The sequence below is a fragment of the Hyperoodon ampullatus genome (assembly GCF_949752795.1).
Source record: "Hyperoodon ampullatus genome assembly, chromosome: 6".
In the NCBI taxonomy this organism is placed as follows: domain Eukaryota; kingdom Metazoa; phylum Chordata; class Mammalia; order Artiodactyla; family Ziphiidae; genus Hyperoodon; species Hyperoodon ampullatus.
In genome coordinates this window covers 38,826,908-38,843,897 of record NC_136919.1, presented here as the reverse complement: position 1 = coordinate 38,843,897, position 16,990 = coordinate 38,826,908, and the positions used below count along the sequence as shown (strand labels likewise).

At 37.3% G+C, this 16,990-nt stretch overlaps 1 protein-coding gene across 3 annotated transcripts in view; it reads right to left on the bottom strand.

Annotated features, from left to right (window-relative positions):
* The window catches only part of CDC14B (cell division cycle 14B), a gene marked incomplete at both ends in the record, with an annotated part of 104,617 nt that overhangs the window by 86,513 nt on the left and 1,114 nt on the right, over positions 1-16,990 (bottom strand). The window lies entirely within an intron of this gene.

Here is a 16,990-nt window from a genome sequence, read left to right as displayed (position 1 = left end):
ACATTAAAAGGATCATACACCATGATCAAGTGGGGTTTATTCCAGGAATGCAAGGATTCTTCAATATACGCAAATCAATCAATGTGATACACCATATTAACAAGTTGAAGGAGAAAAACCATATGATCATCTCAATAGATGCAGAGAAAGCTTTCGACAAAATTCAACACCCATTTATGATAAAAACCCTGCAGAAAGTAGGCATAGAGGGAACTTTCCTCAACATAATAAAGGCCATATATGACAAACCCACAGCCAACATTGTCCTCAATGGTGAAAAACTGAAACCATTTCCACTAAGATCAGGAACAAGACAAGGCTGCCCACTCTCACCACTCTTATTCAACATAGTTTTGGAAGTTTTAGCCACAGCAATCAGAGAAGAAAAGGAAATAAAAGGAATCCAAATTGGAAAAGAAGAAGTAAAGCTGTCACTGTTTGCAGATGACATGATACTATACATAGAGAATCCTAAAGATGCTACCGGAAAACTACTAGAGCTAATCAATGAATTTGGTAAAGTAGCAGGATACAAAATTAATGCACAGAAATCTCTGGCATTCCTGTACACTAATGATGAAAAATCTGAAAATGAAATCAAGAAAACACTCCCATTTACCATTGCAACAAAAAGAATAAAATATCTAGGAATAAATCTACCTAAGGAGACAAAAGACCTGTATGCAGAAAATTATAAGACACTGATGAAAGAAATTAAAGATGATATAAATAGATGGAGAGATATACCATGCTCCTGGATTGGAAGAATCAATATTGTGAAAATGACTCTACTACCCAAAGCAATCTACAGATTCAATGCAATCCCTATCAAACTACCACTGGCATTTTTCACAGAACTAGAACAAAAAATTTCAAAATTTGTTTGGAAAAACAAAAGACCCCGAATAGCCAAAGCAATCTTGAGAACGAAAAACGGAGCTGGAGGAATCAGGCTGCCTGACTTCAGACTATACTACAAAGCTACAGTAATTAAGACAGTGTGGTACTGGCATAAAAACAGAAAGATAGATCAGTGGATCAGGATAGAAAGCCCAGAGATAAACCCACGCACATATGGCCAACTTATCTTTGATAAAGGAGGCAGGAATGTACAGTGGAGAAAGGACAGCCTCTTCAATAAGTGGTGCTGGGAAAACTGGACAGGGACATGTAAAAGTATGAGATTAGATCATTCCCTAACACCATACACAAAAATAAGCTCAAAATGGATTAAAGACCTAAATGTAAGGCCAGAAACTATCAAACTCTTAGAGGAAAACATAGGTAGAACACTCTATGACATAAATCACAGCAAGATCCTTTTGGACCCACCTCCTAGAGAAATGGAAATAAAAACAAAGATAAACAAATGGGACCTAATGAAACTTCAAAGCTTTTGCACAGCAAAGGAAACCATAAACAAGACCAAAAGACAACCCTCAGAATGGGAGAAAATATTTGCAAATGAAGCAACTGACAAAGGATTAATCTCCAAAATTTATAAACAGCTCATGCAGCTCAATAGCAAAAAAACAAACAACCCAATCCAAAAATGGGCAGAAGACTTAAATAGGCATTTCTCCAAAGAAGATATACAGACTGCCAACAAACACATGAAAGAATGCTCAACATCATTAATCATTAGAGAAATGCAAATCAAAACTACAATGAGATATCATCTCACACCAGTCAGAATGGCCATCATCAAGAAATCTAGAAACAATAAATGCTGGAGAGGGTGTGGAGAAAAGGGAACACTCTTGCACTGCTGGTGGGAATGTGAATTGGTACAGCCACTATGGAGAACAGTATGGAGGTTCCTTAAAAAACTAAAAATAGAACTACCATATGACCCAGCAATCCCACTACTAGGCATATACCCTGAGAAAACCATAATTCAAAAAGAGACATGTACCAAAATGTTCATTGCAGCTCTATTCACAATAGCCCGGAGCTGGAAACAACCTAAGTGTCCATCATCGGATGAATGGATAGAGAAGATGTGGCACATATATACAATGGAATATTACTCAGCCATAAAAAGAAACGAAACTGAGCTATTTGTAATGAGGTGGATAGACCTAGAGTCTGTCATACAGAGTGAAGTAAGTCAGAAAGAGAAAGACAAATACCGTATGCTAACACATATATATGGAATTTAAAAAAAAAAAAAATGTCATGAAGAACCTAGGGGTAAAACGGGAATAAAGACACAGACCTACTTGAGAATGGACTTGAGGATATGGGGAAGGGGAAGGGTAAGCTGTGACAAAGGGAAAGAGAGGCATGGACATATATACACTACCAAACGTAAGGTAGATAGATAGTGGGAAGCAGCCGCAGAGCACAGGGAGATCAGCTCGGTACTTTGTGACCGCCTGGAGGGGTGGGATGGGGAGGGTGGGAGGGAGGGAGATGCATGAGGGAGGGGATGTGGGAACAGATGTATATGTATGACTGATTCACTTTGTTATAAAGCAGAAACTAATTAAAAAAAAAAAAAAAAAAAGACTGGTAAGGAGACAAAAAAAAAAAAAATGAAAACTACAATCTGAGATGAAGAATACATTGGATTTGATTAATGGCTGATAAGAAAATAGAAGAAAATATTAGTGAATTTGAAGGCATAGCAATAAACCTATCCAAACGAAAGTGAGTGAGAGAAGAAAAAAAGTCCAAAAAAACTGAAAAGACCATCTGTGAGCTCTTGGACAGCTTAAAATGGCCTAATATACAGGTAATTGTATATTAAGGAGGGGGAATGGGCAGAAAAAAAATTTAAAGAAATAATGGTTGAAAATTTCCTGAATTGATAAACTCTTTAAACCCACAGCTCCAAGAAATTCAAGTCCTGAGCACAATGTGAAGAAAAATATGCCATAATCAAATTCTCAAAACCAGTGAGAAAGAGAAAATCTTAAAAGCAGCCAGAGGAAAAAGTACATATTACATACAGAGAAACAAAGATAAGGACAGCAGATTTCTTGTAGGATCCAATGTAAGTGATAAGACAATAGAACAATGTCTTTACAAGTACAGAAAGAAAAAAGAAACATGCCAAACTTGAATTCCATAATAAGCAAGAACGTTTCAAAAATGAAGGCATTTTTAAACATTCAAAATGTTTTTTACCTTTTTTACAAAAAAGGTAAAAGAGACCCGACTATAAGAAATGTTAAAAAACAGAAACAAAACAAAAAAAACACCATCCTTGAGGCAGAAGGAAAATGGTACCTTTTGGAACTCTGGATCTACACAAAGGAATGAAGGACACTAGCAATGGTAACTACATGGGTAAATATATAAGGTTTTTCTCAATTATATCTCTTTAAAAGATGATTGTTTTAACAAAAGTAATAACAATATATTGGGTTGGCCAAAAAGTTCGTTCGGGTTTTGGTAGCGTGTTATGGAAAAACCCGAACAAACTTTTTGGCCAACCCAATATTGTGGGGTTTATAATATACGATATGTGTGAGTAAAATGCTTAAGAACAACAGCATACAAGCCAGGGCAGGAGAAATTAAACACATGAGAATTCCTTAATAGCTTTGTTGAGTTCAACTATGACTTAAAATCCAGAATCCATAAGAGGAATGATTAGCAGGTTCACCTACAAACTTTGCATGGCAAACACACGTCACAACCACAACTATAAGATAACCAAAAGGCAAATGACAAATAGAAAACACATTTGTAAATCATCACATAATAATTTCCCTAATAATATACACAGGGCTCCTGGAACCAATCCCCCACAGATACTGAGGGGCAACTGTATTTACCTATACAAAATATCAAGTTTATGGGAATTCCCTGGTGGTCCAGTGGTTAGGACTCCACACTTTCACTGCCAAGGGTCCGGGTTCAATCCCTGGTCAGGGAACTAAGATCCCACAAGCCTCGTGGCGTGGCCAAAAACAATACAAAACAAAAAAACAAAATATCAAGTTTAAAAAATTATAAAATGGTACTTTATGAGGGGACAAAGGGGATGAAGAGAGGTTATTCTAAATAGCACTTATATTTACAACGTAGAGACCATGATAGGAATCCAATGCTTGGCTGGGGAGGGTCTACAACCTCTAAATATTTCTACCAATTTTATGGAAATTAATGTACATTTTCCTCAGGAGACAAGCCACAAGGATATAGGCATATAATAGAATAATATGCATCCAAAAGAGATACATATTTAGATACATACTTAGGACAATGAAAAATTCTGCTATAACATATGAAGTGGAAAAAAGTAATGATAAAATTACTCAGTGTTTATCTTATTAATATAAAAATACATCTCTCTATAGAGATATCTATGTATACAAATATACACTGAACAATCTAAAAGGCTAACTGTGGTACTCATTAATGCTGTTCACCTAACAGGCACATTCCTGCCCCTCTGTGGTTGGGTGGGACCACACGGTTAATTCTGGCCAATGAACTATGACGAAAATGAGCATTTAATTGTTGATCAAGACCCTCCACAGCATTCTTTTCCCCTCTGGCACAGGGACCAGCAATATTAGAGACCATTGCTGCTTATAAGCCTAGGTTCCCAAACAATTACAGGAAGCAGAAACCCCTGCCAACCCACAGTGGCTGTGAAACAGAAACAAGAATTAAATCTTTATTTTAAACTGCTGAGATTGGGAGGGGGCTTGCTATTACAGTATAACCAAGCCTAAACTAACTGATAGAGAAAACACCCTTGCTAGTAGCATCACTGATCTTTTTCTTTTCTTTATGTGTTGTCTTTTTAAAAAATAATGAGCACCTATATCTTAGAAACTTTATTTGGAGGTGAAGGACAGACACAGGTTTTAGCACAGGCCTTAGCATGGAGCATACACTGACTAACCCAGAGGCTATTATCATCACATCTTAATCTAGAGCATCTTGAAAGCATGGCCCACTAGGATCCTCCAGCTCACTTTATTCCAGTTCTGGGCTCAATGAGCAAACTAAGAGCAGTGAAAAAAAAGCAAGGTAGAGATCAGTGGGAATAATGGACCATAATTTGCATGAAAGGATACAAACACACAGACATCTGTATACACATATATACATATATTTGTAAATATACAGAAAACCTCTGGTAAGACACAAGAGGTCAGCTTTGTCAATTGATTCTGAAGAGGGGAAACAGGCAGCTAGGTGACAGGTGAAAGTGGGAATCTTACTCTGTGCTGTTTACTCTTTTGTATCTTTTAAATTGTGAACCATGTGCATGTATTATCTATTCAAAAACTAAAGAAAAGAAAAAACATAAAAGAAAAACAAGCAACTCTAGTTGAAGAGTATACTGAGTGTTGTTTAGTGGGCCATATTTCAAAAACAGAAAGTCTAATAAAGGGGCTTGCATGGACCAATGATAAACGTGTCAGGAACCCAGGATCAGGAATGCACCTCAAGAACATGGAACAGGATTATAGGGCAGGAAACATCACCAGCACTAGTTTTTCTAATAAGTTCTAAAAGCTGCCCACTCATATTTAGGAAAATGATGAAAAACTATTTCTAATGTCTCCAAAGTCAAGGCTTTTATTACTGAATCTTGATCCCCTGTGAAAGCTTCAGCATTGTTAAAGTCTACCTCTCACAAGATTAGCAGTATGACTATTTTCCCCCTCTGTTAAATAGACTGAATTATTGTTTCCAAAGAAAAATGAAAAGGGACTATGCAAAGCTTTAATAATATGGGAAAAGCATCCAAAAGGCAGGAAAATAACTCTTATTTACACAAGGTAAACTGTGATTTCCCTACTTTGTGTAACACTTTGTACACGCATATGATACATTGATTATAAACTCTTGAGCAATTATATCAGTAGATTTATTTATCTTGAACCACTCACAAGAGTACCTAATGCTTGTTATCTGGTCTTATTGGAAATAAATGACATAAGGTGGCTGACTTCACATGTATGCATAAACTCCATTTAGCTGGGGGTGAGGAGTTCTTGGAAATGGTACTTGCACGGAATCCAGAGTGTCCAAGGAGATCAGTCCTGGCATTCTACATTGGCAATGGCTCAGCTCCTTCCAGTCACTTCACATTCACTGAAGTCAGGATTGTCTCTGGCCATAATTCTTCTAGATGCTAATCACAACTGTTAGTTAAATCTCCAAGCTACAGTGATATTTATAAAGCCTTTCATAAAAATCAAAGAACTTCCAACTATCCTTAACTGCACACAGATCTTTACCTAGTTTCCTTAAACAATTCCTTGCAAATGGTTCATTAAGCTCGCATCATAAACATCCAGCTTAGTACTCTCCCATTGGTTCTTTCTAACAAACCCGCCCTGTCACATGTGTGCCTTTTCCTAACATTTACTATCAAAATTGCCTCACCAGGACACAGCACAGTGACAATAACACACTCAACTTGGGATAATGGTTGAGGGCTAAATAGCTAAAAAAACACTAATAGCACTAAGAGCCCACAGAAAAAATTTAACCATACTATGACTGACTGCAGGAGTCACCGCTCCCCACCCTCCCCGTCTCAGCACACAGACCATGTATACCAACATTTCTTTCAGGACTTTCTCCCACCTGCAGAGCCCATTTGGGCTGCCCTCACAGCACTTCAAAATTATCACTCACCCTCTGAGTTACTAGCGTACAAATATCCCAGCCCCCTTCCATCCTCACTTGTTCTACACTGGCTCCCAGATTTCCCCTGTGGGATCAAACTACAGCTACCACAGTAAGTAACTTGCTTGCTAATGAGCGGTCTATGGCCTGCACCTCCTGATCCTCTCACTTACCTACTTCACTTTGAGAGCTGCCTGGGACCATCTCCTAAAGAAAGTACTTGCCTTGGAATCCTTGACTCAGTCTGTTCTGGGGGAATTCGAAACAAGATATTGACTGCAGTTTTATATATGCCTATTTATTCTTAGTAAAATGTTTTGAAGACAATATAATTACAACAAAGCAGCACTGCATATGGTTATGTTAAATGGGGTGTGTAAAAGGTACACAAAAGAAATTGGCATTATTTAAAAATTGCTTCTGTGGCATAAAACAAAATTTATTAATCCTTTTCATAAATCTCTATATTAGAATAATACTTGTTTTCTGAAATCATTTTAAAATACAGTCCTTAATCCAAAGCATGGATTTTTTTTTAAAAAATCCAAGTTTATTGCTTAGCCTTTGGAATAGCCAACATTTTTATTTTGGAAATTCGCAAAAGTGTTCCACAAGAAAAAAAATTCCTTTAGCACTGTGCCTAGAAATTATTGTCTTCTGAATCCACAAATTTAGCCTCTAAAAATGTATTTGTTCAAAATAATCTGAATAGGTCCTATTAAATAAAGAATGTTTTAAGGTTTATCTTCCTTTTCCTGCCCTCTTGAGTAAGAGAGATTTCATAAATAAAGTATTTTTCCATTTTGGAGTAAAGTTATTATTTAATTCAGGTTAACTGCTGAATACAAGAGCAGGACAGGTCAGGGAGGGGGGGTACCCCATGCTGGGATAGAGTCTATCCCCAATCCCAGCAATCACCCTACACACATACAAATGTCACCACAGTAGTAGCAATGGTATTATCAGGAGGAAGGAGAAAGCAGAGACTACTGTGTGTTACTATGATCAAGAACAGTTCCTGCTGGTTCTGCAGGGGAATATAAGAGAATCTTTTAAAACATAGCTCAAGCCTCCTTTCCAAGCATCACATTCATTCAGAGGCATCTATCTTTGAGTGTCCATGACATTCACAGATAAGTTCCTCTATGTGATACAGAAGATATATAGATATCACCCAGTTCCATGTACTAGTGTCACTTCCCAGAGATCCGGGGTCAACTATGAAATCTCTATTGCAGCTCTTGCAGCACCCATTGCAAGGATGAGACTATAATACGCACTCAAACATATCCTGAGTGGATTTTTACTTCAAGCCCTTTTAGTCACAATAGTTTAAAATTAGAATATAATAGTGGAGTTAAAATCCAACCTCAGTTGTGTTTGCTAGCTAAATTCTAAGCTTTTTTGACAGTACACTGTCAAAAAGGAAATAAATGAATGTTAAGATGCTTGTTTCATGTATTAGGTGCTTCCAAAAAGCTATCTAATGACAGCAGTACAATAAAAAAATTCTAAGAGTAGATTGAGAACAGCTCCCCAAAATGTAAAACCATAATGTTAATTCTGCTACACATTCGTGTCAAAGCAATTCTTCCTCAGCACCTATAAAAGAATGTGAAAATCAGAATGCTTTTCAGTTTAAAAGTCACACATACCAAATATAGTTCTTAAAATATTTAGCCATCTTTAGTGCCTCCAATTTAAGAAGCAATACTCAACTTAAAAGGTGCTCTATAATTACTTCTTACCAATAAATAAGGTATTCTTAAAAATAAAACAAAGTATCTCATTTTAAGTTATGTCCTGTGGGATACTTCGACATTCAAATTAGTGATACAGAATTAATTGGAATTCAGACCTTTTATTTGGCTCTGTGTTAGTAGAGATATAGTTTTCAGGATATTATTAACTGTATGCATATATTCATATCATACATATATATGATTAGTTATATACCAAAATGAAGTTTTCTCATCTTTTAAAGGTTAAAACATACACACACACACACACACACACACACACACACACACACACGAGAAAGACACCATAAGACAGATCATTTTGACCACATATTGAAAAAAATAATTCACTTTGTGTAGGAATTATCAAGTAACATTTCCATCACAAATTTCTCTCAAACTGACACTGTTTAAATTAAGAGAGCAAAATTACATAATGACTGATTCCTTCACTGCCTGTCTTCATTGAGATGATGACTTAAGAGTGTATGCCTTCTCAGGGCTTCCCTGGTGGCACGGTGGTTGAGAGTCTGCCTGCCGATGCAGGGGACACGGGTTCGTGCCCCGGTCCGGGAAGATCCCACATGCCGCGGAGTGGCTGGGCCCGTGAGCCATGGCCGCTGAGCCTGCGAGTCCGGAGCCTGTGCTCCGCGACGGGAGAGGCCACGACAGTGAGAGACCCGCGTACCACAAAAAAAAAAAAAAAAAAAAAAAGAGTGTATGCCTTCTCAATCTTTCAGTGATAATGAGCATGTTGTTATTAAATCTTCATATCCCCTCCTCCCTTCCTCAGTAATACTTGGCCCACTGCCTTGTTCAAAGTAGTTGCTCAATAAATATTTGTTGAATAAATTCCATAGCACAATTCATACGAATACAAATGAGGATAAATGAGCAAAATGCAGAGAATGATTCAGCTGAGATGGTCCTAAAATAGAGGACTTTGCAGAATTCATAATCTGTAATGATATTATAGCATTATGGATTGGGTATAAAAAGATCAATGTCATAAATTGCATAGCAGTGCCAAGAAAGTAATTTTATTGTCAAATTAGAACTTGAAGGAACAACAAATATCACTGACATCAGGAACAAGATGTTTTTCTCTTTTGTGAAAAGTGCACTGTCGACCAAATTTTAATGGTATAAAAGTAAACTACCTGAGAAATGAAATCAATATGCGATATTATGCAATTAGAATGAATTTACCCTGCCTAGCTTCCTCAGCTTTTCAGGCTCAAAGACAATGAGACCAAACCTTTGAACTGACTGGTGAATAAAGGACTCTTAAGAGAATTGCTCCTCTAGAATATAAATGATACTAAGAATTAAAGGAGCTGAATAAAAGATGAAGAGGATAAAGTCAGAAAATTTTCAATTGAAAATAACAAGTATATGGGGCCATTCAGATTGGTTCTTTTGGTAAATGGCCTTGGTTGAGGAACCTGAAAATCAAAGGGAATCAGAATATTAAAAAAATATATATATATATATTTTTAAATAGGATACAAAAGAACTCCCCTGTTCCCAAAGTTCAGGTTGGCATTTCATGAGATTTCCCTCTTACCAAACACAGTAAGTGAGATATATGCCTGTCCACTAAGCAAAGAAATGCCTAGAAATAACTAAAGTAACCTGGGGGGAAAAAATCAAGAACAGCTGTCATAACAACACATTCTAAGTATCCTTTCGGCAAGCGCTTACAAAAGTGAGATTTAATTAAAATAAAAATTTAGTATTACCAAAAATATCCACCATCCAAAACATAGCATTCATAATTAACCCCATAAAATATCACAGAAACTACTTCCAGCATTACCTGTACACAGACCCAACAGAACTTTTCATATAAAGGCAGATTTCAACTTAAGTCGTAAACATATGAAAGATACTCTACAGTTATAGAAAACTAAAACTGCTACCTATGACTAAAATTAAGACAAGCAAACAGGAAGAGACGGAACCAAGAATCACAACTAACAGATTAAATCTACAGTTTTAAAATCATCAAAGAACTGCAAAGTAGAGTCAATGATCTGAATACCTTTGTTGGAGCAGTATCCATGAAAAGCTATAGAAAAAAAGAGAGAGAGAGAAGGGCGTAAAACTTTCAAATAAACTAGAGAATTCAGATGAGATGTACAAATTCCAGTTAAATAACCTTGTGTTTCAGAAGTTAAAATCAATTTTATTTTGGAAATTGTTTTCTAAGGTAATCCCTGGCTAATATGGTACTTCTACAAATTAAGTGACTAACCAACCTTGGAAGCTAAAAATCACAAAATGTAAAGAAACAGTATTTGAAAATTGGTTAGCTCCTGCTGCACCACTTTCTTTGTCTCCATACAATCTCTCCACTTTTGGCCCAGAGTAACCCCTGGACCTACTTACCTCACTCATAATGGTACCTGACCTAAGTGAGGACTGGCTTTTAAATACTCAGATAAACCAATCTACCCATGTTTTCATTTCTTTTTAAAGACAATTATAAAAGTAATTTTAATGTGAAGGACCTTAAAGGACTTACTAAGATTAAAATAAAAATATTCTGTAGCTACGATGGGAAGAAAAACAAAATAGTGGCTACTAAAATTATTTTTTCCCAGTATAATAAAAAAAATAGATTTAAAGATAGCATTTCTTATTTATCTTATTTTCTAACTCCCACCCCTTCCAAATATAATTGGGTCTCTGTGCCACACATTAAACATTAGAAAGGCCTATTGAAAGGTAATTTGTTTTACCCAAAACAAACACCTTGTCTGCCAATAATATGCACCACCAGTATCAAAGCTTTTGGATCTGTGAAATACTCTTTTAAAACGGATGTACTAGGGCACAGTCATGCTTTAAGTTAGCCACTCTGAAAAATTTGTATTTTATCAGTAAATAACTTAACACACTTTTTAAAAATAACCTTCTACCTGAGGCTCTCCCATGAGGACTTTGCATTTTTATGAAGAACCACCCCCCATAAACTTAGCTGCAATTTAATAGTAGGCAACATATAAACTCTTCAGTATAATAAAAGCATGTAACAATAGCCTCCGAAGAGTTTTGGTTTATTCTTCCCCTTACAAGAAATCTTTAAAGTGAAACTGTAACGTTTTTCCCAAGGCGGAAAAGATTATCAACACGGCGCCAAACCTCCTCCACGTCTCCGACAAATACTGAGCCAGCCTCATCTGCAGCGTTTCTGCCCTGAAGATTACATTCAGAAGCAGGGAGAGGAACACACTGCATTTTCACTGTTTTGATTCACCGAACCTTTTGTGCAAGTACACGTATGGGAGAAATGTTTGCTTCTGAGCCTGAAACCCTCCCAACCATGATGACTGTCTCAGTGTGCCCTCTGTACCCACCCCGGCCTTGCCCACTGCTGGCACACTTGTAATACCAGAGACCATTTATGGAGCCCCGGTTGTCAGCGAGGCACCAAGCCAGGCACTTAACATGCATCCCCTTCATTTCATCCTCCCAACAACTCTGCAGACTTTTTATTTTTTAAACAGATGAGAGAATCCAGGCTCCAAAAGGTTATTAAATCTGGCTGTGTTCAGCCCCTGTGTGGGGAGACACCAGCTTTCCCTGGTGTCCTCGAGCCTAACTACCAGAATTAGCTCTTCAAAAACTCTACCATTGAAGTTTTTCTTCCCCAAAGATGTCAACCAAGATATGGTTCCTCTTCAGGCTAGTTCTCCTTAAAAACCCTCCAAGTTTTATTTTCTCAAATAAAGCAGAGAACATAACCTCCATGAGAGCAGGGACTATCTCCCAGCAGTGACCTATTTTATGCACTTGAAGGGGGAAAAAAAATGGCTGGCAGAACAGATATTTATTACATGTTTGCTGAAGGAATGAAATATCTGGAAGATCAGGGGTGTAATCATGGCCAACTTGGAAAATAGCATGAGCTCTGAAAGACCTGAATTGTGTACTTAGTTTACTCATTTTTCCAAATTCACTAGATAATTATTCATCTCTCTAAATTCAATTTCATAGATACTACTTATGGAGCATCTACTATGAAATCATCTACTAGGCAAAGTAGCAAAGGACTAACTAGTAGATGTTCAAGAAATCATTTATGTATAACTGTGAAGCAGCTTTATCTGTCAGAAAGAATAAAAGGCAGGTGATCATGACTTTCCCAAAAAGAAACTGCATTAATTTGCAGTTTGCAAATTTGCAAACTTATTTTACAAATTTGCAAAATTACTTATCTCTGGTCTTGGCTTCTTCACAGGGAAAAACGGACAACTGTGAAATTCCTAGGGGATTTCTTAAAATTATTTCAAAAAATACCAGGTCCATCAATTCAGAGTTCCCCAGAGACTATCTCAGAAATTTCCAAGAAATGTCATTGGTATGTGCCAGTGCCTTCCTCCCATCCTAAAAATCCACAAAGTGGTTTCATTCCAGCTCTCCCCAACCCCAACAAAATTTGGAGAAATTCATTCCCATTCTAAGGCACAGTGCAGTTAATTTGTGCTGTCAACTCCTGGCATTAATACCATCTCTGTGGGACTTCCCTGGTGCTCCAGTAGTTAAGACTCCGCACTCCCAATGCAGGGGGCCCAGGTTCAATCCCTGGTCAGGGAACTAGATCCCGCATGCCTCAATGAGGATCCCACATGCCGCAACTAAGCCCAGTGCAGCTAAATAAATAAAGAAATATTTAAAAAAAAAAAACTATCACTGTAACCCAGTTATTCCACCTCCCCTTCATCTTTATGCCCAAACACTCTTTATGTGGCAGCAACACTGAAACTGTGTTAAGTTTTTGCCTTTTTATTGGTGCCTAAGGAATGAGACTCAAAGCAGATGACTAACATGATACCATCAGAAGTAAAGATGTTGAAGAATTAAGCAAGCACATAAATCAAGAAAGTAAATTCACATTACGCAGAGAGTAAGTATAGACATAAGTCATAAGTAAGAAGAAAAGTGAACACTACAGACTTTGATGAGTTTCAGTTACTGAAACTCAATAATCTACTACATGAAACTGTTGAAGAAAAATTAATTTATTTCCTCCTTGAATCAGTGCCCCAGGTTAACAGCATTCCTTTTCTATCAAGAAAAATATATTTCTATCACTGCAAACAATGAATACACATGACTATTTTACATAGTAAGCATTCAAAAAATACTTCAATTAATGAATAAATTTTCCCTGTCTAATGATGTCTAGCGTGATTTTTAAAATCCTAAAAAGAAGAGGGGAGGAGTAGTGCTGTATCTGTTTAATTTTATTTGATGAGTATCCAATACACCATTAATCAATGCTTTTAAATAACAATGCTGACCTCAATTAGAGCTTCTCCAATAAAATTATTTACTGTTATAATACAGACACTCTTTAAAAGGTAGAATATAATGGCAGACACTGAAAAAAAGTATTTTTCAATTTACGACAAATCACCAAGAATATTTTTTAAGCCAGCAGTTATTGACAATTTTTGTTACTAGTCAGAAATTTAAAAAACAAAAGAAGTAAAATAAATTGAACTTCTGTACCAACTATTAAATCCTATAAATTATCAAACACAGATTATGCAGTAATGTTATAGCCTTTAATTTTTTTTCTATATTAATAAAGAGGAAAGTAAAATGTGCAATGTCATTCACAGAGGGCTCTATTTAAGGGACAGGAATGTAGAGAGATCAAAAAGATTCAGACTTCTGGCCGCAAGGAGGTTCATAGGAAAATCAAAAACCTGACTGTGGGGAATTTCCTGGTGGTCCAGTGGTTAGGAATCGGCTCTTTCATTGCCAAGGGCCCAGGTTGGGGAACTAAGATCCCACAAGCCGCATGGCCAAAAAAAAACCCCAAAACCAACCAAACAACAACAAAACCTGACTGTGTCCAACATTTTTTCCCTTGGTATTTCTCCCATCTAGATACCTAGTTCCAAATCCAACTGAAAGCCCTCCTCGTTTCCCTTCTTCCCCCTGCTTCCTGACTGATAACTCATTAGGATCTTATCTTTACTCAGTTATCTCTTTAGCATTAACATATACAGTTTATACTGTATTTATAACCTTTCTTTCACATGGTGCACTGGAACTGCGCCAGGAATACAGGTAAAATTCCATGTCATTGCATATGGCAAGAACTGAATGAATGGTCAATGAGAGGTTGTTGGGGTCTGCTTAGGAATAAAACCTGGGTCAGTCTGCTCCTAGTAAGAGTAGTGTCCAGTATATCGGGGTGGCAGGATAGACAATAAATAATGACCACATAACAAAAGAGGGAGGAACAAAAATAGGAATTAAGCCTCCTATGTTAAATGTACACACATGAAATACCCTGGGATCTATGGGAATTCAACCTATAGATAAAATAGACTGTAATAAAAATGTGAAGGGACCAAAGTTTAAAAAAAAAAAAAAGTAATGTATTTAAAGGTAGAGTGGGCAGAAGTAATAATGTTTACAAACCAACCCCACTGGGAAAGAATCTTCACAATCCTATAACAAGTGTTGGTGAGGATGTGGAATAATCCATACATTGCTAGTAAGAATGCTGGTGGTACAGCTGCTTTGGAAAAAAGCTTGGCAGTTACCATGTGATCCAGCAGTTCTACTCCTAGGTATATACCCAAAGGAATTCTACTCCTTAGTATATACCCAAAAACTTGTACGTAACGTTCATAGCAGCATTATTCATAATTGCCCGAAAAGTCCACTCACCAATGGATAAACCTATATATACTTTGACCTGGCCTCTTCATTTCAAGTTTACACAGTCACACATGTAGGTAGACATGTACACTGATGCTACTGCAGCCATTTGCAGTAGGGATTGGAAAACGCCCAAATAACCATTTATTTATTAGCATTAAATAAATCACAATTCAGCCATACAATGCAACAACATGCAGCCATTAAAAAGAGGACCACTCTTACAGGTATGGCACAATTTGTAGAAACTTGAATATGAGTAGAAAACTGAAGGGAAAGAAAATATTACCAGGCAAGGGGGACTAACTATATTTATATATCTCCTTTAGTAATGTTTGATATTAAAAATGTGCATGCACTGCTTTTAGAAAGCAATAACTGAGGGAAAAACAAGTTGGGAAGGATGGTACCAGGTTGCCATTTGCTGAGGATGAGGCCTCAAGCGTTTCCTACAAGCCCAGTAAAAAGAAATCCCCACCTTGCATCCAAAGTTACTTTGTCTTGTATATCATACCCAATCAAACTGATTAAGTATCATTATTCCCAGGAATACAAGACTGTCACTAAGGGACATCTGGAGAAATCGTAGGGGAAGTTGATTTCCTTAACTCCCCTGGAGTGAGCTTACACTGAGATTGGAGCCTTCCATTATCTGGGCTTGTCATCTAAATAAGAGTATTATTTTATATAGTGCACCAACTATTTCCTCAATATTCTGCTTGGTGATGTTTTCTGAAATTAATTCATTGATCACTACCTCAGGAAAGCCAGCCACATTGCATCTTTTATTCCATAAAGAAGGAAGATTTACCCCAATGACTTTGCTGTCAGACTCTTCCTTTTCGATTGGAGACAATGTCTCCAATAGGGAACTGTCTAAACAAGTCATAAACCATACACATATATATAAACAAGTCATAAAACATATACATATACATTTAAATCCACATATACCATTTTATGGTTTTATACTTTTAAACCAATCTATTTTGGCAGAAGCAGTAATTAAAGCCAAATGAGGCAGTTCTGCATGTACTAATACAGAACAATCTTTCTGCTAAGAAATACTGTGAAAACAATGTGCAAAACAACGTATTGTATGCTGCCGTGCTTGCGTACGTGTAACAATGCAGTCTAGTTCTGTAAGGATTCACAAGAAACTAGGAACATAAGTTGCCTCTGGGGAAAAACACCCGGTGGCTGAGACCAACTTTTCACTATATATAATACTCCTCTTTACCTTTGTAATTAAGAATTCTGTACCAAGTAAGTGTATTACTTGCCCCCAAATTAAATGCTATTCAACAAGGTCCTTCGAAGAGGTATACATAACAAGGCATAAGGCCGTGTGGGTCCTGCACCCGCGGCCCTCCTCTGCGGGGCCATGTCCCCGGGAAGCGCACAACGTGGTGGGACCTGGTCTCAGCCTCAGCAAGTGGGCTTCACCTCCTAAAGCGCCAGGCGCTACGGTGGACCTGGGCAGGTGCCAGCCGGAGACAGGTACTTAAGGCAACCCCTTCCTGCCTACCTCCTCTGTCGCCAAGGTCCATCCACTCAACGCCGAGATGCCTTCCGCTCTACTCTCAACTTTCTGTGAAATGGACCTTAGTTTCAAAACAACCGTCCATCGACCTAGAAAATAATTTCTACTAAATTTCTGTGTTTGAGCACCTTCTTAATTAATGTTCTGACCACTCCAGCATACCTGGTTTATCAATGGGCGGGAAACAGTTTATAAAAATCCAACACACCGAGGTTTACACACTCTGAGCCACAGAAAACAGACTGAAAAATCCCTCAAAATTGTAGACAAAGCGTTTCCACAAACATCATCTCATTTAATGCCTTCACACGCTTCAGTGTCAATCCTGGCAAACCCAACGGCTCCCAAATTGGATTTATAAAGTCTTCAAGAATTGTAGAATCGGCACTAATAATAAAGCCGTTATCAAACGACT